We start from the raw sequence: 25,407 nt of genomic DNA, 5'->3' as shown, positions 1-25,407 counted from the left end.
AGAAATGCAATTTTTCCTAGACGTACTGCCTTAGAACATATTTATTGTGATTACAATACATTTTCAAACTTTTTCTGTTAAAGATGAGTTTAACTAGTTTACAATTTAGTCTCAGAAATCAACTTCCGACTTATAACGAAGAGTGTAGACTTTTTTGAGTTAACGTATAAAAAATTCAACATTTTAGGAACTCTTTATTTTTGTCTTGGCTTTGTCTTTCAATTTGATTCAAATAGTGAAATTTCTTAGAATTTGGATTAGTTCTGGATGGTCTTTCATCCTTCTTATATTGAGAAATTTGACTTCCTTCATATTTTCTTAAATCAACGTACATAGAAATGCAATTTTTACTAGACGTAAAGCCTTCGAACATATTAATTGTGAATACAATATATTTTTCAAACTTTTTTCTTTTAAAGATGAGTTTATCTAGTTTACAATTTAGTCTCAGAAATCAACTTTCGACTTATAACGAAGTGTGTAGACTTTTCTGAGTTAACGTATAAAAAACTTACATTCTATGAATTCTTTATTTTTGTATTGGCTTTGTCTTTCTATTTGATTCAAGATTGATGAAATTGTTTTGATTTGGATTAGTTTGCATGGTCTTTCATCCTTCTTCTATTGTGAAATTTGACTTCCTTCATATTTTCTTGAATCAACGTACATAGAAATGCAATTTTTACTAGACGTAATTTCTTAGAACATATAATTTGTGATTAAAATACATTTTTCAAACTTTTTCTATTAAAGATGAGTTTATCTAGTTCACAATTAGTCTCAGAAATCAATTTCCGACTTATAACGAAGTTTGTAGACTTTTTTGAGTTAACGTATAAAAAATTCAACATTTTTATGAACTCTTTATTTTTGTATTGGCTTTGTCTTTCAATTTGATTCAAATAGATGAAATTTGTTAGAATTTGGATTAGTTCTAGCTGGTCTTTCATCCTTCTTATATTGTGAAATTTGACTTCCTTCATATATTCTTGCTTGAATCAACGTACATAGAAATGCAATTTTTACTAGACGTACTGCCTTAGAACATATTAATTGTGATAACAATACATTTTTCAAACTTTTTATGTTAAAGATGAGTTTAAATAGTTACAATTTAGTCTCAGAAATCAACTTCTGACTTATAACGAAGAGTGTAGACTTTTATGAGTTAACATATAAAAACTCTAACATTTTTATGAACTCTTTTTTTTGTATTGGCTTTGTCTTTCAATTTGATTCAAATAGATGAAATTTGTTGGAATATAGATTAGTTCTGCCTGGGCTTTTATCCTTCTTCTATTGTGAAATTTGACTTCCTTCATATTTTCTTGAATCAACGTATATTTTTCTAGACATAATTCCTTAGAACATATTATTTTGATTATAATAGATTTTTCAAACTTTTCTGTTAAAGAGGAGTTTATCTAGTTTACAACTTAGTCTCACAAATCAACTTCCGACTTATAACGAATAGTGTAGACTTGTTTGAGTTAACATATAAAAAATATAAATTTTTTATGAATTCTTTATTTTTGTATTGGCTTTGTCTTTCAATTTGATTCAAATAGATGAAATTTTTTGGAATTTTGATTAGTTCTGCCTGGGCTTAATCCTTCTTCTATGTGAAATTTAACTTCCTTCATATTTTCTTGAATATACGTACATAGAAATGCAATTTTTACTAGATGTATTGCCTTAGAAACATATTAATTGTAATTGCAATACATTTTTCAAACTTTTTCTGTTAAAGATGAGTTTATCTAGTTTACCAATTTTGTCTCAGAAATCAATTTCCGACTTATAACGAAGTGTGTAGACTTTATGAGTTAACGTATATAAATTCAACATTTTTATGAACATTTCTTTTTGTGTTGTCTTTATCTTTCTATTTGATTCAAGATAGAGGAAATTTGTTAGGATTTGGATTAATTCTGCTTGGTCTTTTGTCCTTCTTCTTAGTGAAATTGACTTCCATCATATATTCTTGAATCAACGTCATAGAAATGCAATTTTTACTTAGACGTACTGCCTTAGAACATATTAATTGTGATAACATACATTTTTCAAACTTTTTCTGTTAAGAGGAGTTTATCTAGTTTACAACTTAGTCTCACAAATCAACTTCCGACTTATAACGAATAGTGTAGACTTGTTTGAGTTAACATATAAAATATAAATTTTTTATGAATTCTTTATTTTTGTATTGGCTTTGTCTTTCAATTGATTCAAATAGATGAAATTTTTTGGAATTTGGATTAGTTCTGTCTGGGCTTTAATCCTTCTTCTATTGTGAAATTTGACTTCCTTCATATTTTCTTGAATCAACGTACATTTTTACTAGACCATAATTCCTTAGAACATTTATTTGTTGATACAATAGATTTTTTCAAACTTTCTTCTACTGTCTAAAGATGAGTTTATCTAGTTTACAATTTAGTCTTAGAAATCAATTTCAGGTGTATAACGAAGTGTGTAGACTTTTTTGAGTTAACGTACATAAAATTCAACATTTTTATGAACTCGTTCTTTTTGTGTTGGCTTTGTCTTTCTATTTGATTCAAGATAGATGAAATTTGTTAGGATTTGGATTAGCTCTTCTTGGTCTTTCATCCTTCTTCTCTGTGAATTTGACTTCCTTCATATTTTCTTGAATCAACGTACATAAAAATGCAATTTTTACTAGATTAATGCCTTAGAACATATTATTTGTGATTAAAATACATTTTTCAAACTTTTTCTATTAAGGATGTGTTTATCTAGTTTACAATTTAGTCTCAGAAATCATTTCCGACTAATAACGAATTGTGTACACTTTTTTGAGTTAACGTATAAAAAATTCACATTTTATTAACTCTTTATTTTTGTATTGGCTTTGTCTTTCAATTTGATTTAAATAGATGAAATTTGTTAGAATTGGATTAGTTCTGGCTGGTCTTTCATCCTTTCTTATATTGTGAAATTTGACTTCCTTCATATATTTTTTATTAGTTCTGGCTGTTTTCTCTCTTTTGACTTAGCAAAAAAAAAACTGCCTTAGAACATATTAATTGTGTGATAACATTACATTTTCAAACTTTTTCTGTTAAAGATGAGTTTATCTAGTTTTACAATTAGTCTAAGAATCACTTCTGACTTATAACGCATAGTGTAGATTTTAGAGTTAACGTATAAAAAATCTAACATTTTTATGAACTCTTTATTTTTGTATTGGCTTTGTCTTTCAATTTGATTCAAATAGATGAAATTTGTTGGAATATAGATTAGTTCTGCCTGGGCTTTTATCCTTCTTCTATTGTGAAATTTGACTTCCTTCATATTTTCTTGAATCAACGTACATTTTTACTAGACATACCTTAGAACATATTATTGTGATTACAATAGATTTTTCAAACTTTCTCTATTAAAGATGAGTTTATCTAGTATACAATTTAGTCTTAGAAATCAATTTCAGGAGTATAACGAAGTGTGTAGACTTTTTTGAGTTAACGTACATAAAATTCAAAAATTTTATGAACTCGTTCTTTTTGTGTTGGATTTGTCTTTCTATTTGATTCAAGATAGATGAAATTTGTTAGGATTTGGATTAGCTCTTCTTGGTCTTTCATCCTTCTTCTACTGTGAAATTTGACTTCCTTCATATTTTCTTGAATCAACGTACATAAAAATGCAATTTTTACTAGACGTAATGCCTTAGAACATATTATTTGTGATTACAATACATTTTTCAAACTTTTCTGTTAAAGATGAGTTTATCTAGTTCACAATTTAATTTCAGAAATTAATTTCAGACTTATAACGAAGTGTGTACACTTTTTTGAGTTAACGTATAAAAAAGTCAACATTTTTATGAACTCTTTTTTTGTGTTGGCTTTGTCTTTCTATTTGATTCAAAATAGGTGAAATTTGTTAGGAATTAGATTGATTCTGCTTGGTCTTTCATCCTTCTTTTCAAGCTTTTTCTGTTAAAGATGAGTTTATCTAGTTTACAGATTAGTCTCAGAAATGAATTTTTGACTTATAACGAAGTGTGTAGACTTTTTTGAGTTAACGTATAAAATTTAACATTTTTATGAACTCTTTCTTTTTGTGTTGGCTTTGTCTTTCTATTTTATTCAAGATAGATGAAATGTATTAGGATTTGGATTAATTTGCATGGTCTTTCATCCTTCTTCTAATGTGAAATTTGCCTACCTTCATATTTTCTTGAATCAACGTACATAGAAATGCAATTTTTACTAGACGTAATGCCTTAGAACATATTATTTGTGATAACAATACATTTTTCAAACTTTTTCAGTTAAAGATGAGTTATCTAGTTTACAATTTAGTCTCAGAAATCAATTTCCGACTTATAACGAAGTGTGTAGACTTTTTTGAGTTAACGTATAAAAAATTCAACATTTTTGAACTCTTTATTTTTGTCTTGGTTTTGTCTTTCAATTTGATTCAAATAGATGAAATTTGTTAGAATTTGTATTAGTTCTGGCTGGTCTTTCATCCTTCTTATATTGTGAAATTTGACTTCCTTCGTATATTCTTTATTAGTTCTGGTTGTTCTCTCTTTTGACTTAGCAAAAAAAAAAAAACTGCCTTAGAACATATTAATTGTGATAACAATACATTTTTCAAACTTTTTCTGTTAAAGATGAGTTTATCTAGTTTACAATTTAGTCTCAGAAATCAACTTCAGACTTATAACGCAGAGTGTAGACTTTTATGAGTTAACGTATAAAAAATCTAACAATTTTATGAACTCTTTATTTTTGTATTGGCTTTGTCTTTCAATTTGATTCAAATAGATGAAATTTGTTGGAATATAGATTAGTTCTGCCTGGGCTTTTATCCTTCTTCTATTGTGAAATTTGACTTCCTTCATATTTTCTTGAATCAATGTACATTTTTACTAGACATAATTCCTTAGAACATATTATTTGTGATTACAATAGATTTTTCAAACTTTCTCTGTTAAAGATGAGTTTATCTAGTATACAATTTAGTCTTAGAAATCAATTTCAGGTGTATAACGAAGTGTGTAGACTTTTTTGAGTTAACGTACATAAAATTCAACATTTTTATGAACTCGTTCTTTTTGTGTTGGCTTTGTCTTTCTATTTGATTCAAGATAGATGAAATTTGTTAGGATTTGGATTAGCTCTTCTTGGTCTTTCATCCTTCTTCTACTGTGAAATTTGACTTCCTTCATATTTTCTTGAATCAACGTACATAAAAATGCAATTTTTACTAGACGTAATGCCTTAGAACATATTATTTGTGATTACAACACAGTTTTCAAACTTTTTCTGTTAAAGATGAGTTTATCTAGTTTACAATTTAATTTCAGAAATTAATTTCAGACTTATAACGAAGTGTGTACACTTTTTTGAGTTAACGTATAAAAAAGTCAACATTTTTATGAACTCTTTATTTTTGTGTTGGCTTTGTCTTTCTATTTGATTCAAGATAGGTGAAATTTGTTAGGAATTAGATTGATTCTGCTTGGTCTTTCATCCTTCTTTTCAAGCTTTTTCTGTCAAAGATGAGTTTATCTAGTTTACAGATTAGTCTCAGAAATGAATTTCTGACTTATAACGAAGTGTGTAGACTTTTTTGAGTTAACGTATAAAAATTCAACATTTTTATGAACTCTTTATTTTTTTCTTGGTTTTGTCTTTCAATTTGATTCAAATAGATGAAATTTGTTAGAATTTGGATTAGTTCAGGCTAGTTTTTCATCCTTCTTATATTGTGAAATTTGACTTCCTTCATATTTTCTTAAATCAACGTACATAGAAATGCAATTTTTACTAGACGTAATTCCTTAGAACATATAATTTGTGATTAAAATACATTTTCCAAACATTTTCTATTAAAGATGAGTTTATCTAGTTTACAATTTAGTCTCACAAATCAACTTCCGACTTAAAACGAATAGTGTAGACTTTTTTGAGTTAACATATAAAAAATAAAAAATTTTATGAATTCTTTATTTTTGTATCGGCTTTGTCTTTCAATTTGATTCAAATAGATGAAATTTGTTGGAATTTGGATTAGTTCTGCCTGGGCTTTAATCCTTCTTCTATTGTGAAATTTGACTTTCTTCATATTTTCTTGAATCAACGTACATAGAAATGCAATTTTTATTAGACGTAATGCCTTAGAACATATTATTTGTGATTACAATACATTTTTCAAACTTTTTCTGTTAAAGATGAGTTTATCTAGTTTACAATTTAGTCTCAGAAATCAATTTCAGATGTATAACGAAGTGTGTGGACTTTTTGAGTTAACGTATATAAAACTCAACATTTTTATGAACTCTTTCTTTTTGTGTTGGATTTGTCTTTCTATTTGATTTAAGATAGATGAAATTTGTTAGGATTTGGATTAGATCTTCTTGGTCTTTCATCCTTCTTCTACTGTGAAATTTGACTTCCTTCATATTTTCTTGAATCAACGTACATTAAAATGCAATTTTACTAGACGTAATGCCTTAGAACATATTATTTGTGATAACAATACATTTTTCAAACTTATTCTGTTAAAGATGAGTTTATCTAGTTTACAATTTAATTTCAGAAATTGTTTTCAAAACTTATAAGAAGTGTGTACATTTTTTGAGTTAACGTATAAAAAAGTCAACATTTTTATGACTCTTAATTTTTGTGTTGGCTTTATCTTTCTATTTGATTCAAGATAGGTGAATTTTTTAGGAGTTAGATTGATTCTGCTTGGTCTTTCATCCTTCTTTTCAAGCTTTTTCTGTGAAAGATGAGTTTATCTAGTTTACAGATTAGTCAGAAATGAATTTTGACTTATAACGAAGTGTGTAGACTTTTTTGAGTTAACGTATAAAATTTAACATTTTTATGATCTCTTTCTTTTTGTGTTGGCTTTGTCTTTCTATTTGATTCAAGATAGATGAAATTTATTAGAATTTGGATTATTAGTTTGCATGGTTTTATCCTTCTTTAATGTGAAATTTTCCTACCTTCATATTTTCTTGAATCAACGTACATAGAAATGCAATTTTTACTAGACGTAATGCCTAAGAACATATTATTTGTTATTACAATACATTTCAAACTTTTTCTGTTAAAGATGAGTTTATCTAGTTTACAATTTAGTCTCAGAATTAAATTTCAGATGTATAACGAAGTGTGTAGACTTTTTTGAGTTAACGTATATAAAACTCAAAATTTTTATGAACTCTTTCTTTTTGTGTTGGCTTTGTCATTCTATTTGATTTAAGATAGATGAAATTTGTTAGGATTTGGATTAGTTCTTCTTGGTCTTTCATCCTTCTTCTATTGTGAAATTTGACTTCCTTCTTATTTTCTTGAATCAACGTACATAGAAATGCAATTTTTACAAGACATATCGCCTTAGAACATGTTAATTGTTATTACAATACATTTTTCAAACCTTTTCTGTTAAAGATGAGTTTATCTAGTTTACAATTTAGTCTCAGAAATCAATTTCAGACTTATAACAATGTGTGTACACTTTTTTGAGTTAACGTATAAAAATTCAACATTTTTATGAACTCTTTATTTTTGTGTTGGCTTTGTCTTTCAATTTGATTCGATAGGTGAAATTTTTAGGAATTAGATTGATTCTGCTTGGTTTTTCATCCTTCTTTCAAACTTTTTCTGTTAAAGAGGAGTTTATCTAGTTTACAATTTAGTCTGACAATCAACTTCAGACTTATAACGAATAGTGTAGACTTTTTTGAGTTAACATATAAAAAATATAACATTTTTATGAATTCTTTATTTTTGTATTGGCTTTGTATTTCAATTTGATTCAAATAGATGAATTTGTTGGAATTTGGATTAGTTCTGCCTGGGCTTTAATCCTTCTTCTATTGTGAAATTTGACTTCCTTCATATTTTCTTGAATCAACGTACATAGAAATGCAATTTTTACTAGAAGTAATGCCTTAAAACATATTTTTGTGATTACAATACATTTCAAACTTTTTCTGTTAAAGATGAGTTTATCTAGTTTACAATTAAGTCTCAGAAATCAATTTCAGATGTATAACGAAGTGTGTAGACTTTTTTGAGTTAACGTATATAAAACTCAAAATTTTTATGAACTCTTTCTTTTGTGTTGGCTTTGTCTTTCTATTTGATTTAAGATAGATGAAATTTGTTAGGATTTGGATTAGTTCTTCTTGGTCTTTCATCCTTCTTCTATTGTGAAATTTGACTTCCTTCATATTTTCTTGAATCAACGTACATAGAAATGCAATTTTTACTAGACATATTGCCTTAGAACATGTTAATTGTTATTACAATACATTTCAAACTTTTTCTGTTAAAGATGAGTTTATCTAGTTTACAATTTAGTCTCAGAAATCAATTTCAGATGTATAACGAAGTGTGTAGACTTTTTTGAGTTAACGTATATAAAACTCAAAATTTTTATGAACTGTTTCTTTTTGTGTTGGCTTTGTCTTTCTATTTGATTCAATATAGAAGAAATTTGTTAGGATTTGGATTAGTTCTGCTTGGTCTTTCATCCTTCTTCTATTGTGAAATTTGACTTCCTTCATATATTCTTGAATCAACGAACATAGAAATTCAATTTTTACTAGACGTACTGCCTTAGAACATATTTATTGTGATTACGATACATTTTTCAAACTTTTTCTGTTAAAGATGAGTTTAACTAGTTTACAATTTAGTCTCAGAAATCGATTTCCGACTTATAACGAAGAGTGTAGACTTTTTTGAGTTAACGTATAAAAAATTCAACATTTTTATGAACTCTTTATTTTTGTGTTGGCTTTGTCTTTCAATTTGATTCAAGATAGATGAAATTTGTTAGGAATTAGATTGATTCTGCTTGGTCTTTCATCCTTCTTTTCAAACTTTTTCTGTTAAGAGGAGTTTATCTAGTTTACAATTTAGTCTCACAATCAACTTCCGACTTATAACGAATAGTGTAGACTTTTTGAGTTAACATATAAAAATAATTCTTTATTTTTGTATTGGCTTGTCTTTCAATTTGATTCAAATAGATGAAATTTGTTGGAATTTGGATTAGTTCTGCCTGGGATTTAATCCTTCTTCTATTGTGAAATTTGACTTCCTTCATATTTTCTTGATCAACGTACATGAAATGCAATTTTTACTAGACGTAATGCCTTAGAACATATATTTGTTATTACAATACATTTCAAACTTTTTCTGTTAAAGATGAGTTATCTAGTTTACAATTTAGTCTCAGAATTCAATTTCAGATGTATAACGAAGTGTGTAGACTTTTTGAGTTAACGTATATAAAACTCAAAATTTTTATGAACTCTTTTTTTTGTGTTGGCTTTGTCATTCTATTTGATTTAAGATAGATGAAATTTGTTAGGATTTGGATTAGTTCTTCTTGGTCTTTCATCCTTCTTCTATTGTGAAATTTGACTTCCTTCTTATTTTCTTGAATCAACGTACATAGAATGCAATTTTACAAGACATATCGCCTTAGAACATGTTAATTTTTATACAATACATTTTCAAACTTTTTCTGTTAAGATGAGTTTATCTAGTTTACAATTTAGTCTCAGAAATCAATTTCCGACTTATACCGAAGTTTGTAGACTTTTTGAGTTAACGTATATAAAATTCAACATTTAATGAACTCTTTCTTTTTGTGTTGGCTTTGTCTTTCTATTTGATTCAATATAGATGAAATTTGTTAGGATTTGGATTGATTCTGCTTGGTATTTCATCCTTCTTTTCAAGCTTTTTCTGTTAAAGATGAGTTTATCTAGTTTACATATTAGTCTCAAAAATGAATTTCTGACTTATAACGAAGTGTGTAGACTTTTTTGAGTTAACGTATATAAAATTTAACATTTTTATGAACTCTTTCTTTTTGTGTTGGCTTTGTCTTTCTATTTGATTCAAGAAAGATGAAATTTGTTAGGATTTGAATTAGTTTGCATGGTCTTTCATCCTTCTTCTATGGTGAAATTTGCCTACCTTCATATTTTCTTGAATCAACGTACATAGAAATGCAATTTTTACTAGACGTAATTCCTTCGAACATATTATTTGTGATTACAATGCAATTTTCAAACTTTTTCTGTTAAAGATGAGTTTATCTAGTTTACAATTTAATTTCAGAAATTAATTTCAGACTTATAACGAAGTGTGTACACTTTTTTGAGTTAACGTAAAAAAAGTCAACATTTTTATGAACTCTTTATTTTTGTGTTGGCTTTGTCTTTCTATTTGATTCAAGATAGGTGAAATTTGTTAGGAAATAGATTGATTCTGCTTGGTCTTTCATCCTTCTTTTCAAGCTTTTTCTGTTTAAAGATGAGTTTATCTAGTTTACAGATTAGTCTCAGAAATGAATTTCTGACTTATAACGAAGTGTGTAGATTTTTTGAGTTAACGTATAAAAATTCAACATTTTTATGAACTCTTTATTTTTGTCTTGGTTTTGTCTTTCAATTTGATTCAAATTGATGAAATTTGTTAGAATTGGATTAGTTCTGGCTGGTCTTTCATCCTTCTTATATTGTGAAATTTGACTTCCTTCATATTTTCTTGAATCAACGTACATAGACGTAATTCCTTAGAACATATATTTGTGATTAAAATACATTTTTCAAACTTTTTCTATTAAAGATGAGTTTATCTAGTTTACAATTTAGTCTCAGAAATCAACTTCTGACTTATAACGCAGAGTGTATACTTTTATGAGTTAACGTATAAAAAATCTAACATTTTTATGAACTCTTTATTTTTGTCTTGGTTTTGTCTTTCAATTTTATTCAACTAGATGAAATTTGTTAGAATTTGGATTAGTTCTGGCTGGTCTTTCATCCTTCTTATATTGTGAAATTTGACTTCCTTCATATTTTCTTGAATCAACGTACATAGAAATGCAATTTTTACTAGACGTAATTCCTTAGAACATATAATTTGTGATTAAAATACATTTTTCAAACTTTTTCTATTAAAGATGAGTTTATCTAGTTTACAATTTAGTCTCAGAAATCTACTTCTGACTTATAACGCAGAGTGTAGACTTTTATGAGTTAACGTATAAAAAATCTAACATTTTTATGAACTCTTTATTTTTGTATTGGCTTTTTCTTTCAATTTGATTCAAATAGATGAAATATGTTGGAATATGGATTAGTTCTGCCTGGGCTTTTATCCTTCTTCTATTGTGAAATTTGACTTCCTTCATATTTTCTTAAATCAACGTACATTTTTACTAGACAAAATACCTTAGAACATATTATTTGTGATTACAATAGATTTTTCAAACTTTCTCTGTTAAAGATGAGTTTATCTAGTATATAATTTAGTCTTCGAAATCAATTTCAGGTGTATAACGAAGTGTGTAGACTTTTTTGAGTTAACGTACATAAAATTCAACATTTTTATGAACTCGTTCTTTTTGTGTTGGCTTTGTCTTTCTATTTGATTCAATGTAGATGAAATTTGTTAGGATTTGGATTAGCTCTTCTTGGTCTTTCATCCTTCTTCTACTGTGAAATTTGACTTCCTTCATATTTTCTTGAATCAACGTACATAAAAATGCAATTTTTACTAGACGTAATGCCTTAGAACATATTATTTGTGATTACAATACATTTTTCAAACTTATTCTGTTAAAGATGAGTTTATCTAGTTTACAATTTAATTTCAGAAATTAATTTCAGACTTATAACGAAGTGTGTACACTTTTTTGAGTTAACGTATAAAAAAGTCAACATTTTTATGACTCTTAATTTTTGTGTTGGCTTTGTCTTTCTATTTGATTTAAGATAGGTGAAATTTGTTAGGAGTTAGATTGATTCTGCTTGGTCTTTCATCCTTCTTTTCAAGCTTTTTCTGTTAAAGATGAGTTTATCTAGTTTACAGATTAGTCTCAGAAATGAATTTTTGACTTATAACGAAGTGTGTAGACTTTTTTGAGTTAACGTATATAAAATTTAACATTTTTATGAACTCTTTCTTTTTGTGTTGGCTTTGTCTTTCTATTTTATTCATGATAGATGAAATTTATTAGGATTTGGATTAGTTTGCATGGTCTTTCATCCTTCTTCTAATGTGAAATTTTCCTACCTTCATATTTTCTTGAATCAACGTACATAGAAATGCAATTTTTACTAGACGTAATACCTAAGAACATATTATTTGTGATTACAATACATTTCCAAACTTTTTCTGTTAAAGATAAGTTTATCTAGTTTACAATTTAGTTTCAGAAATCAATTTCAGACTTATAACAATGTGTGTACACTTTTTTGAGTTAACGTATAAAAATTCAACATTTTTATGAACTCTTTATTTTTGTGTTGGCTTTGTCTTTCAATTTGATTCGATAGGTGAAATTTGTTAGGAATTAGATTGATTCTGCTTGGTTTTTCATCCTTCTTTCAAACTTTTTCTGTTAAAGAGGGGTTTATCTAGTTTACAATTTAGTCTCACAAATCAACTTCCGACTTATATAGAATAGTGTAGACTTTTTTGAGTTAACATATAAAAAATATAACATTTTTATGAATTCTTTATTTTTGTATTGGCTTTGTCTTTCAATTTGATTCAAATAGATGAATTTGTTGGAATTTGGGTTAGTTCTGCCTTGGCTTTAATCCTTCTTCTATTGTGAAATTTGACTTCCTTCATATTTTCTTGAATCAACGTTCATAGAAATGCAATTTTTACTAGAAGTAATGCCTTAGAACATATTATTTGTGATTACAATACATTTCATACTTTTTCTGTTAAAGATGAGTTTATCTAGTTTACAATTAAGTCTCAGAAATCAATTTCAGATGTATAACGAAGTGTGTAGACTTTTTTGAGTTAACGTATATAAAACTCAAAATTTTTATGAACTCTTTCTTTTTGTGTTGGCTTTGTCTTTCTATTTGATTTAAGATAGAGGAAATTTGTTAGGATTTGGATTAGTTCTTCTTGGTCTTTGTCTTTCTATTTGATTTAAGATAGGTGAAATTTGTTAGGAGTTAGATTGATTCTGCTTGGTCTTTCATCCTTCTTTTCAAGCTTTTTCTGTTAAAGAGGGGTTTATCTAGTTTACAATTTAGTCTCACAAATCAACTTCCGACTTATATAGAATAGTGTAGACTTTTTTGAGTTAACATATAAAAAATATAACATTTTTATGAATTCTTTATTTTTGTATTGGCTTTGTCTTTCAATTTGATTCAAATAGATGAATTTGTTGGAATTTGGGTTAGTTCTGCCTTGGCTTTAATCCTTCTTCTATTGTGAAATTTGACTTCCTTCATATTTTCTTGAATCAACGTTCATAGAAATGCAATTTTTACTAGAAGTAATGCCTTAGAACATATTATTTGTGATTACAATACATTTCATACTTTTTCTGTTAAAGATGAGTTTATCTAGTTTACAATTAAGTCTCAGAAATCAATTTCAGATGTATAACGAAGTGTGTAGACTTTTTTGAGTTAACGTATATAAAACTCAAAATTTTTATGAACTCTTTCTTTTTGTGTTGGCTTTGTCTTTCTATTTGATTTAAGATAGATGAAATTTGTTAGGATTTGGATTAGTTCTTCTTGGTCTTTCATCCTTCTTCTATTGTGAAATTTGACTTCCTTCATATTTTCTTGAATCAACGTACATAGAAATGCAATTTTTACTAGACATATTGCCTTAGAACATGTTAATTGTTATTACAATACATTTCAAACTTTTTCTGTTAAAGATGAGTTTATCTAGTTTACAATTTAGTCTCAGAAATCAATTTCAGATGTATAACGAAGTGTGTAGACTTTTTTGAGTTAACGTATATAAAACTCAAAAATTTTATGAACTCTTTCTTTTTGTGTTGGCTTTGTCTTTCTATTTGATTTAAGATAGATGAAATTTGTTAGAATTTGGATTAGTTCTTCTTGGTCTTTCATCCTTCTTCTACTGTGAAATTTGACTTCCTTCATATTTTCTTGAATCAACGTACATAGAAATGCAATTTTTACTAGACATATTGCCTTAGAACATGTTAATTGTTATTACAATACATTTTTCAAACTCTTTCTGTTAAAGATGAGTTTATCTAGTTTACAATTTAGTCTCAGAAATCAATGTCCGACTTATACCGAAGTTTGTAGACTTTTTTGAGTTAACGTATATAAAATTCAACATTTTATGAACTGGTTCTTTTTGTGTTGCCTTTGTCTTTCTATTTGATTGAATAAAGAAGAAATTTGTTATGATTTGGATTAGGTCTCCTTGGTCTTTCATCCTTCTTCTATTGTGAAATTTGACTTCCTTCATATATTCTTGAATCAACGAACATAGAAATGCAATTTTTACTAGACGTACTGCCTTATAACATATTTATTGTGATTACGATACATTTTTCAAACTTTTTCTGTTAAAGATGAGTTTAACTAGTTTACAATTTAGTCTCAGAAATCGACTTCCGACTTATAACGAAGAGTGTAGACTTTTTTGAGTAACGTATAAAAAATTCAACATTTTTATGAACTCTTTATTTTTGTGTTGGCTTTGTCTTAAAATTTGATTCAAGATAGGTGAGATTTGTTAGGAATTAGATTGATTCTGCTTGGTATTTCATCCTTCTTTTCAAACTTTTTCTGTTAAAGAGGAGTTTATCTAGTTTACAATTTAGTCTCACAAATCAACTTCCGACTTATAACGAATAGTGTAGATTTTTTTGAGTTAACATATAAAAAATATAACATTTTTATGAATTCTTTATTTTTGTATTGGCTTTGTCTTTCAATTTGATTCAAATAGATGAAATTTGTTGGAATTTGGATTAGTTCTGCCTGGGCTTTAATCCTTCTTCTATTGTGAAATTTGACTTCCTTCATATATTCTTGAATCAACGAACATAGAAATTCAATTTTTACTAGACGTACTGCCTTAGAACATATTTATTGTGATTACGATACATTTTTCAAACTTTTTCTGTTAAAGATGAGTTTAACTAGTTTACAATTTAGTCTCAGAAATCGACTTCCCGACTTATAACGAAGAGTGTAGACTTTTTTGAGTTAACGTAAAAAAATTCACATTTTTATGAACTCTTTATTTTTGTGTTGGCTTTGTCTTTCAATTTGATTCAAGATAGGTGAAATTTGTTAGGAATAGATTGATTCTGCTTGGTCTTTCATCCTTCTTTTCAAACTTTTCTGTAAAGAGGATTTATCTAGTTTACAATTTAGTCTCACAAATCAACTTCCGACTTATAACGAATAGTGTAGACTTTTTTGTTTAGTTAACATATAAAAATAATTCTTTATTTTTGTATTGGCTTTGTCTTTTCAATTTGATTCAAATAGATGAAATTTGTTGGAATTTGGATTAGTTCTGCCTGGGATTTAATCCTTCTTCTATTGTGAAATTTGACTTCCTTCATATTTTCTTGAATCAACGTACATAGAAATGCAATTTTTACTAGACGTAATGCCTTAGAACATTATTTGTTATTACAATACATTTCAAACTTTTTCTGTTAAAGATGAGTTTATCTAGTTTACAATTTAGTCTCAGAATTCAATTTCAGATGTATAACGAAGTGTGTAGACTTTTTTGATTTAACGTATATAAAACTCAAAATTTTTATGAACTCTTTCTTTTTGTGTTGGCTTTGTCATTCTATTTGATTTAAGATAGATGAAATTTGTTAGGATTTGGATTAGTTCTTCTTGGTCTTTCATCCTTCTTCTATTGTGAAATTTGACTTCCTTCTTATTTTCTTGAATCAACGTACATAGAAATGCAATTTTTACAAGACATATCGCCTTAGCACATGTTAATTGTTATTACAATACATTTTTCAAACTTTTTCTGTTAAAGATGAGTTTATGTAGTTTACAATTTAGTCTCAGAAATCAATTTCCGACTTATACCGAAGTTTGTAGACTTTTTTGAGTTAACGTATATAAAATTCAACATTTTATGAACTCTTTCTTTTTGTGTTGGCTTTGTCTTTCTATTTGATTCAATATAGATGAAATTTGTTAGGATTTGGATTGATTCTGCTTGGTATTTCATCCTTCTTTTCAAGCTTTTTCTGTTAAAGATGAGTTTATCTAGTTTACATATTAGTCTCAGAAATGAATTTCTGACTTATAACGAAGTGTGTAGACTTTTTTGAGTTAACGTATATAAAATTTAACATTTTTATGAACTCTTTCTTTTTGTGTTGGCTTTGTCTTTCTATTTGATTCAAGAAAGATGAAATTTGTTAGGATTTGAATTAGTTTGCATGGTCTTTCATCCTTCTTCTATGGTGAAATTTGCCTACCTTCATATTTTCTTGAATCAACGTACATAGAAATGCAATTTTTACTAGACGTAATTCCTTCGAACATATTATTTGTGATTACAATGCATTTTTCAAACTTTTTCTGTTAAAGATGAGTTTATCTAGTTTACAATTTAATTTCAGAAATTAATTTCAGACTTATAACGAAGTGTTTACACTTTTTTGAGTTAACGTATAAAAAAGTCAACATTTTTATGAACTCTTTATTTTTGTGTTGGCTTTGTCTTTCTATTTGATTCAAGATAGGTGAAATTTGTTAGGAAATAGATTGATTCTTCTTGGTCTTTCATCCTTCTTTTCAAGCTTTTTCTGTTAAAGATGAGTTTATCTAGTTTACAGATTAGTCTCAGAAATGAATTTCTGACTTATAACGAAGTGTGTAGACTTTTTTGAGTTAACGTATAAAAAATTCAACATTTTTATGAACTCTTTATTTTTGTCTTGGTTTTGTCTTTCAATTTGATTCAAATTGATGAAATTTGTTAGAATTGGATTAGTTCTGGCTGGTCTTTCATCCTTCTTATATTGTGAAATTTGATTTCCTTCATTTTCTTGAATCAACGTACATAGACGTAATTCCCTTAGAACATATAATTTGTGATTAAAATACATTTTTCAAACTTTTTCTATTAAAGATGAGTTTATCTAGTTTACAATTTAGTCTCAGAAATCAACTTCTGACTTATAACGCAGAGTGTAGACTTTTATGAGTTAACGTATAAAAAATCTAACATTTTTATGAACTCTTTATTTTTGTCTTGGTTTTGTCTTTCAATTTTATTCAACTAGATGAAATTTGTTAGAATTTGGATTAGTTCTGGCTGGTCTTTCATCCTTCTTATATTGTGAAATTTGACTTCCTTCATATTTTCTTGAATCAACGTACATAGAAATGCAATTTTTACTAGACGTAATTCCTTAGAACATAATTTGTGATTAAAATACATTTTTCAAACTTTTTCTATTAAAGATGAGTTTATCTTGTTTACAATTTAGTCTCAGAAATCTACTTCTGACTTATAACGCAGAGTGTAGACTTTTATGAGTTAACGTATAAAAAATCTAACATTTTTATGAACTCTTATTTTTGTATTGGCTTTTTCTTTCAATTTGATTCAAATAGATGAAATATGTTGGAATATGGATTAGTTCTGCCTGGGCTTTTATCCTTCTCTATTGTGAAATTTGACTTCCTTCACATTTTCTTAAATCAACGTACATTTTTACTAGACAAAATACCTTAGAACATATTATTTGTGATTACAATAGATTTTTCAAACTTTCTCTGTTAAAGATGAGTTTATCTAGTATATAATTTAGTCTTCGAAATCAATTTCAGGTGTATAACGAAGTGTGTAGACTTTTTTGAGTTAACATACATAAAATTCAACATTTTTATGAACTCGTTCTTTTTGTGTTGGCTTTGTCTTTCTATTTGATTCAATATAGATGAAATTTGTTAGGATTTGGATTAGCTCTTCTTGGTCTTTCATCCTTCTTCTACTGTGAAATTTCACTTCCTTCATATTTCTTGAATCAACGTACATAAAAATGCAATTTTACTAGACGTAATGCCTTAGAACATATTATTTGTTATTACAATACATTTTCAAACTTATTCTGTTAAAGATGAGTTTATCTAGTTTACAATTTAATTTCAGAAATTAATTTCAGACTTATAACGAAGTGTGTACACTTTTTTGAGTTAACGTATAAAAAAGTCAACATTTTTATGACTCTTAATTTTTGTGTTGGCTTTGTCTTTCTATTTGATTTAAGATAGGTGAAATTTGTTAGGAGTTAGATTGATTCTGCTTGGTCTTTCATCCTTCTTTTCAAGCTTTTTCTGTTAAAGATGAGTTTATCTAGTTTACAGATTAGTCTCAGAAATGAATTTTTGACTTATAAAGAAGTGTGTAGACTTTTTTGAGTTAACGTATATAAAATTTAACATTTTTATGAAATCTTTCTTTTTGTGTTGGCTTTGTCTTTCTATTTTATTCATGATAGATGAAATTTATTAGGATTTGGATTTAAGATAGGTGAAATTTGTTAGGAGTTAGATTGATTCTGCTTGGTCTTTCATCCTTCTTTTCAAGCTTTTTCTGTTAAAGAGGGGTTTATCTAGTTTACAATTTAGTCTCACAAATCAACTTCCGACTTATATAGAATAGTGTAGACTTTTTTGAGTTAACATATAAAAAATATAACATTTTTATGAATTCTTTATTTTTGTATTGGCTTTGTCTTTCAATTTGATTCAAATAGATGAATTTGTTGGAATTTGGGTTAGTTCTGCCTTGGCTTTAATCCTTCTTCTATTGTGAAATTTGACTTCCTTCATATTTTCTTGAATCAACGTTCATAGAAATGCAATTTTTACTAGAAGTAATGCCTTAGAACATATTATTTGTGATTACAATATTTCAAGCTTTTTCTGTTAAAGATGAGTTTATCTAGTTTACAGATTAGTCTCAGAAATGAATTTTTGACTTATAAAGAAGTGTGTAGACTTTTTTGAGTTAACGTATATAAAATTTAACATTTTTATGAAATCTTTCTTTTTGTGTTGGCTTTGTCTTTCTATTTTATTCATGATAGATGAAATTTATTAGGATTTGGATTTAAGATAGGTGAAATTTGTTAGGAGTTAGATTGATTCTGCTTGGTCTTTCATCCTTCTTTTCAAGCTTTTTCTGTTAAAGAGGGGTTTATCTAGTTTACAATTTAGTCTCACAAATCAACTTCCGACTTATATAGAATAGTGTAGACTTTTTTGAGTTAACATATAAAAAATATAACATTTTTATGAATTCTTTATTTTTGTATTGGCTTTGTCTTTCAATTTGATTCAAATAGATGAATTTGTTGGAATTTGGGTTAGTTCTGCCTTGGCTTTAATCCTTCTTCTATTGTGAAATTTGACTTCCTTCATATTTTCTTGAATCAACGTTCATAGAAATGCAATTTTTACTAGAAGTAATGCCTTAGAACATATTATTTGTGATTACAATACATTTCATACTTTTTCTGTTAAAGATGAGTTTATCTAGTTTACAATTAAGTCTCAGAAATCAATTTCAGATGTATAACGAAGTGTGTAGACTTTTTTGAGTTAACGTATATAAAACTCAAAATTTTTATGAACTCTTTCTTTTTGTGTTGGCTTTGTCTTTCTATTTGATTTAAGATAGATGAAATTTGTTAGGATTTGGATTAGTTCTTCTTGGTCTTTCATCCTTCTTCTATTGTGAAATTTGACTTCCTTCATATTTTCTTGAATCAACGTACATAGAAATGCAATTTTTACTAGACATATTGCCTTAGAACATGTTAATTGTTATTACAATACATTTCAAACTTTTTCTGTTAAAGATGAGTTTATCTAGTTTACAATTTAGTCTCAGAAATCAATTTCAGATGTATAACGAAGTGTGTAGACTTTTTTGAGTTAACGTATATAAAACTCAAAATTTTTATGAACTCTTTCTTTTTGTGTTGGCTTTGTCTTTCTATTTGATTTAAGATAGATGAAATTTGTTAGAATTTGGATTAGTTCTTCTTGGTCTTTCATCCTTCTTCTATTGTGAAATTTGACTTCCTTCATATTTTCTTGAATCAACGTACATAGAAATGCAATTTTTACTAGACATATTGCCTTAGAACATGTTAATTGTTATTACAATACGTTTTTCAAACTCTTTCTGTTAAAGATGAGTTTATCTAGTTTACAATTTAGTCTCAGAAATCAATGTCCGACTTATACCGAAGTTTGTAGACTTTTTTGAGTTAACGTATAAAAAATTCAACATTTTTATGAAGTCTTTATTTTTGTGTTGGCTTTGTCTTTCAATTTGATTCAAGATAGGTGAAATTTGTTAGGAATTAGATTGATTCTGCTTGGTATTTCATCCTTCTTTTCAAACTTTTTCTGTTAAAGAGAAGTTTATCTAGTTTACAATTTAGTCTCACAAATCAACTTCCGACTTATAACGAATAGTGTAGACTTTTTTGAGTTAACATATAAAAAATATAACATTTTTATGAATTCTTTATTTTTGTATTGGCTTTGTCTTTCAATTTGATTCAAATAGATGAAATTTGTTGGAATTTGGATTAGTTCTGCCTGGGCTTTAATCCTTCTTCTATTGTGAAATTTGACTTCCTTCATATTTTCTTGAATCAACGTACATAGAAATGCAATTTTTACTAGACGTAATGCCTTAGAACATGTTAATTGTTATTACAATACATTTCAAACTTTTTCTGTTAAAGATGAGTTTATCTAGTTTACAATTTAGTCTCAGAAATCAATTTCCGACTTATACCGAAGTTTGTAGACTTTTTTGAGTTAACGTATATAAAATTCAACATTTTATGAACTCTTTCTTTTTGTGTTGGCTTTGTCTTTCTATTTGATTCAATATAGATGAAATTTGTTAGGATTTGGATTGATTCTGCTTGGTCTTTCATCCTTCTTTTCAAGCTTTTTCTGTTAAAGATGAGTTTATCTAGTTTACATATTAGTCTCAGAAATGAATTTCTGACTTATAACGAAGTGTGTAGACTTTTTTGATTTAACGTGTATAAAATTTAACATTTTTATGAACTCTTTCTTTTTGTGTTGGCTTTGTCTTTCTATTTGATTCAATAAAGATGAAATTTGTTAGGATTTGAATTAGTTTGCATGGTCTTTCATCCTTCTTCTATGGTGAAATTTGCCTACCTTCATATTTTCTTGAATCAACGTACATAGAAATGCAATTTTACTAGACGTAATGCCTTAGAACATATTATTTGTGATTACAATGCATTTTTCAAACTTTTTCTGTTAAAGATAAGTTTATCTAGTTTACAATTTAGTTTCAGAAATCAATTTCAGACTTATATCAATGTGTGTACACTTTTTTGAGTTAACGTATAAAAATTTCAACATTTTTATGAACTCTTTATTTTTGTGTTGGCTTTGTCTTTCAATTTGATTCAAGATAGGTGAAATTTGTTAGGAATTAGATTGATTCTGCTTGGTCTTTCATCCTTCTTTCAAACTTTTTCTGTTAAAGGGGAGTTTATCTAGTTTACAATTTAGTCTCACAAATCAACTTCCGACTTATAACGAATAATGTAGACTTTTTTGAGTTAACATATAAAAAATATAATATTTTTATGAATTCTTTATTTTTGTATTGGCTTTGTCTTTCAATTTGATTCAAATAGATGAAATTTGTTGGAATTTGGATTAGTTCTGCATGGGCTTTAATCCTTCTTCTATTGTGAAATATGACTTCCTTCATATTTTCTTGAATCAACGTACATAGAAATGAATTTTTACTAGACGTACTGCCTTAGAACATATTATTTGTGATTACAATACATTTCAAACTTTTTCTGTTAAAGATGAGTTTATCTAGTTTACAATTTAGTCTCAGAAATCAATTTCAGATGTATAACGAAGTGTGTAGACTTTTTTGAGTTAACGTATATAAAACTCAAAAATTTTATGAACTCTTTCTTTTTGTGTTGGCTTTGTCTTTCTATTTGATTTAAGATAGATGAAATTTGTTAGGATTTGGATTAGTTCTTCTGGGTCTTTCATCCTTCTTCTATTGTGAAATTTGATTTCCTTCATATTTTCTTGAATCAACGTACATAGAAATGCAATTTTTACTAGACATATTGCCTTACAACATGTTAATTTTTATTACAATACATTTTTCAAAATTTTTCTGTTAAAGATGAGTTTATCTAGTTTATAATTTAGTCTTAGAAATCAATTTCCGACTTATACCGAAGTTTGTAAACTTTTTTGAGTTAACGTATATAAAATTCAACATTTTATGAACTCTTTCTTTTTGTGTTGGCTTTGTCTTTCTATTGGATTCAATATAGATGAAATTTGTTAGGATTTGGATTGATTCTGCTTGGTCTTACATCCTTCTTTTCAAGCTTTTTCTGTTAAAGATGAGTTTATCCAGTTTACAGATTAATCTCAGAAATGAATTTCTGACTTATAACGAAGTGTGTAGACTTTTTTGAGTTAACGTATATAAAATTTAAAATTTTTATGAACTCTTTCTTTTTGTGTTGGCTTTGTATTTCTATTTGATTCAAGAAAGATAAAATTTTTTAGGATTTGAATTAGTTTGCATGGTCTTTCATCCTTCTTCTATTGGGTATCCTAAAGTTTGTTATCCTCTGAAGGAAGGTGGCCTTGGTATAACCAGCATGGTTGTTATTAATAAAGCTCTCCTCATGAAGCTGTGGTGGAGTATTCGTTCTTCAGACAAGAAATGGGCTCGTTTTTTATGGGCAAAGTTTACTACTAGAAATGGTGGTATCAAACATTATGGTGTGAATTCTTCAATTTTGCCGGGCATTAAGTTGATTCATTCTATTGTGGACAAGCATTCTAAGGTTCTTATTGGTGATGGGAGGGCTACATCTCTTTATTTTGATGTTTGGTAGGGGAATGAGAGCATTGCTGATATGCTTAATGGAACTGATCTAAACAGAATTGTTAAGACTAGTGATATTATTGATAATAATACTTGGCAGTTGCAGGGTAGTCATCTTCAGATTTTGGTGCGTGCTGGGGTAGTCTTGGATGATTTGCCTTTATTGCAAGGAGGGAAGGATGTTAGAATTTGGATGCCAGAGATGAATGGACGTTTTTCTGTTTCATCAGCTAAGAACCTAATTAGAAGGGAGTATTCAACTTCAGCGGTGTATGGTCTTTTGTGGAAGAAAGAAATTCATCCAAAACTTGCTGCCCAGAATTGGAAGATTTATAGAGAGGTTTGTGCTACTCAAGACAAGATTAGGAGTAGATTCAAAATTGAATTAGCCAACAAATGTTACTTATGCAAGGCTGATGAGGAATCTTTGGAGCACATTATATGGAGTTGTCCGTTTGCTACGCAAATCTGGCAGTGGTGTTCAGGTTTGTTTAATTTAAGACCTTATTATGATGTTGTAACTTCATATAAATCAGCAAAAGGTAGGAGTCGTATTATTAAGGATTTATGGCTTCTTGCTAACTTAGTGATTCGCTCGGAGTTGTGGCAGACTAGAAATTTAGCTTGTTTTCAAAATTTGGCAGCTAACATTCACTTCTTCAAGAAGAGGGTTTTCTTTTTGGTTCATGAATATTCTGTTAGGCTGAAGAGTTCTATGCGTAATACTTCAGCAGATTTGGAGATTTTGAACCACTTCCGTGTGGCTCATAGGAAGGTACATCAGGTAGAACCAATTGAAGTTTTTTGGCATCCTCCTAATAGGGATGAGATTTTATTATGTTGTGATGGTGCGGCCAAAGGAAACCCAGGTGTTGCAAGGGCTGGTGTTGTGGTGCGTGATGCGGATTGTAACTTTGTAGGGGCTATGAGCATTGGGCTGGGAATTACTAATAATTTCTTGGCAGAACTTTATAGTGTTATTGTTGGTTTAGAATGGGCTTTAAAGTGGAATATGAGAAAGGTTCTTGTGCGTTCAGATTCAATGGGAGCGATTGCTGCCTTGACTGGTGCAAATCTTCCTTGGTTTGTTAAGCACAGGTGGAGAAGAATTAATGAAAGTTATGATTCTATTCGTTTTGTTCATACTTTTCGTGAGGCAAATTTTGCAGCTGATTGTATGGCAAAAAGGGGATGTTATCTTAGAAATGGTGAAGGGTTAAGTTTTGATGACAGGCCGGATTTTCTTAGGCATTTAGAATTTCCTTATGTTTCTTATTTCAGATTTAAATAGTTTGTAAGTTTTTGGGGCCTTAGGACCTCTTTTCTTGTGAACTCTTTGTACATATTGGCTATTCATTAATACAATCTGGATTTAGCAAAAAAAAAGAAATGCAATTTTTACTAGACGTAATGCCTTAGAACATATTATTTGTGATTACAATACATTTTTCAAACTTTTTCTGTTAAAGATAAGTTTATCTAGTTTACAATTTAGTTTCAGAAATCAATTTCTGACTTATAACAATGTGTGTACACTTTTTTGAGTTAACGTATAAAAAATTCAACATTTTTATGAACTCTTTATTTTTGTGTTGGCTTTGTCTTTCAATTTGATTCAAGATAGGTGAAATTTGTTAGGAATTAGATTGATTCTGCTTGGTCTTTCATCCTTCTTTCAAACTTTTTCTGTTAAAGAGGAGTTTATCTAGTTACAATTTAGTCTCACAAATCAACTTCCGACTTATAACGAATAGTGTAGACTATTTTGAGTTAACATATAAAAAATATAACATTTTATGAATTCTTTATTTTTGTATTGGCTTTGTCTTTCAATTTGATTCAAATAGATGAAATTTGTTGGAATTTGGATTAGTTCTGCCTGGGCTTTAATTCTTCTTCTATTGTGAAATATGACTTCCTTCATATTTTATTGAATCAACGTACATAGAAATGCAATTTTTAGTAGACGTAATGCCTTAGAACATATTATTTGTGATTACAATACATTTCAATCTTTTTCTGTTAAAGATGAGTTTATCTAGTTTACAATTTAGTCTCAGAAATCAATTTCAGATGTATAACGAAGTGTGTAGCCTTTTTTGAATTAACGTATATAAAACTCAAAATTTTTATGAACTCTTTCTTTTTGTGTTGGCTTTGTCTTTCTATTTGATTTAAGATAGATGAAATTTGTTAGGATTTGGATTAGTTCTTCTTGGTCTTTCATCCTTCTTCTATTGTGAAATTTGACTTCCTTAATATTTTCTTGAATATACGTACATAGAAATGCAATTTTTACTAGACGGGCCTTGGAACATATTAATTGTAATTACAATACATTTTTCAAACTTTTTCTGTTAAAGATAAGTTTATCTAATTTACAATTTAGTTTCATAAATCAATTTCAGACTTATAACAATGTGTGTACACTTTTTTGAGTTAACGTATAAAAAATTCAACATTTTTATGAACTCTTTATTTTTGTGTTGGCTTTGTCTTTCAATTCGATTCAAGATAGGTTAAATTTGTTAGGAATTAGATTGATTCTGCTTGGTCTTTCATCCTTCTTTTCAAACTTTTTCTGTTAAAGAGGAGTTTATCTAGTTTACAATTTAGTCTCACAAATCAACTTCCGACTTAT

Source organism: Papaver somniferum, chromosome 4 (assembly GCF_003573695.1).
Source record: "Papaver somniferum cultivar HN1 chromosome 4, ASM357369v1, whole genome shotgun sequence".
In the NCBI taxonomy this organism is placed as follows: domain Eukaryota; kingdom Viridiplantae; phylum Streptophyta; class Magnoliopsida; order Ranunculales; family Papaveraceae; genus Papaver; species Papaver somniferum.
This window is presented reverse-complemented; position numbering follows the sequence as displayed.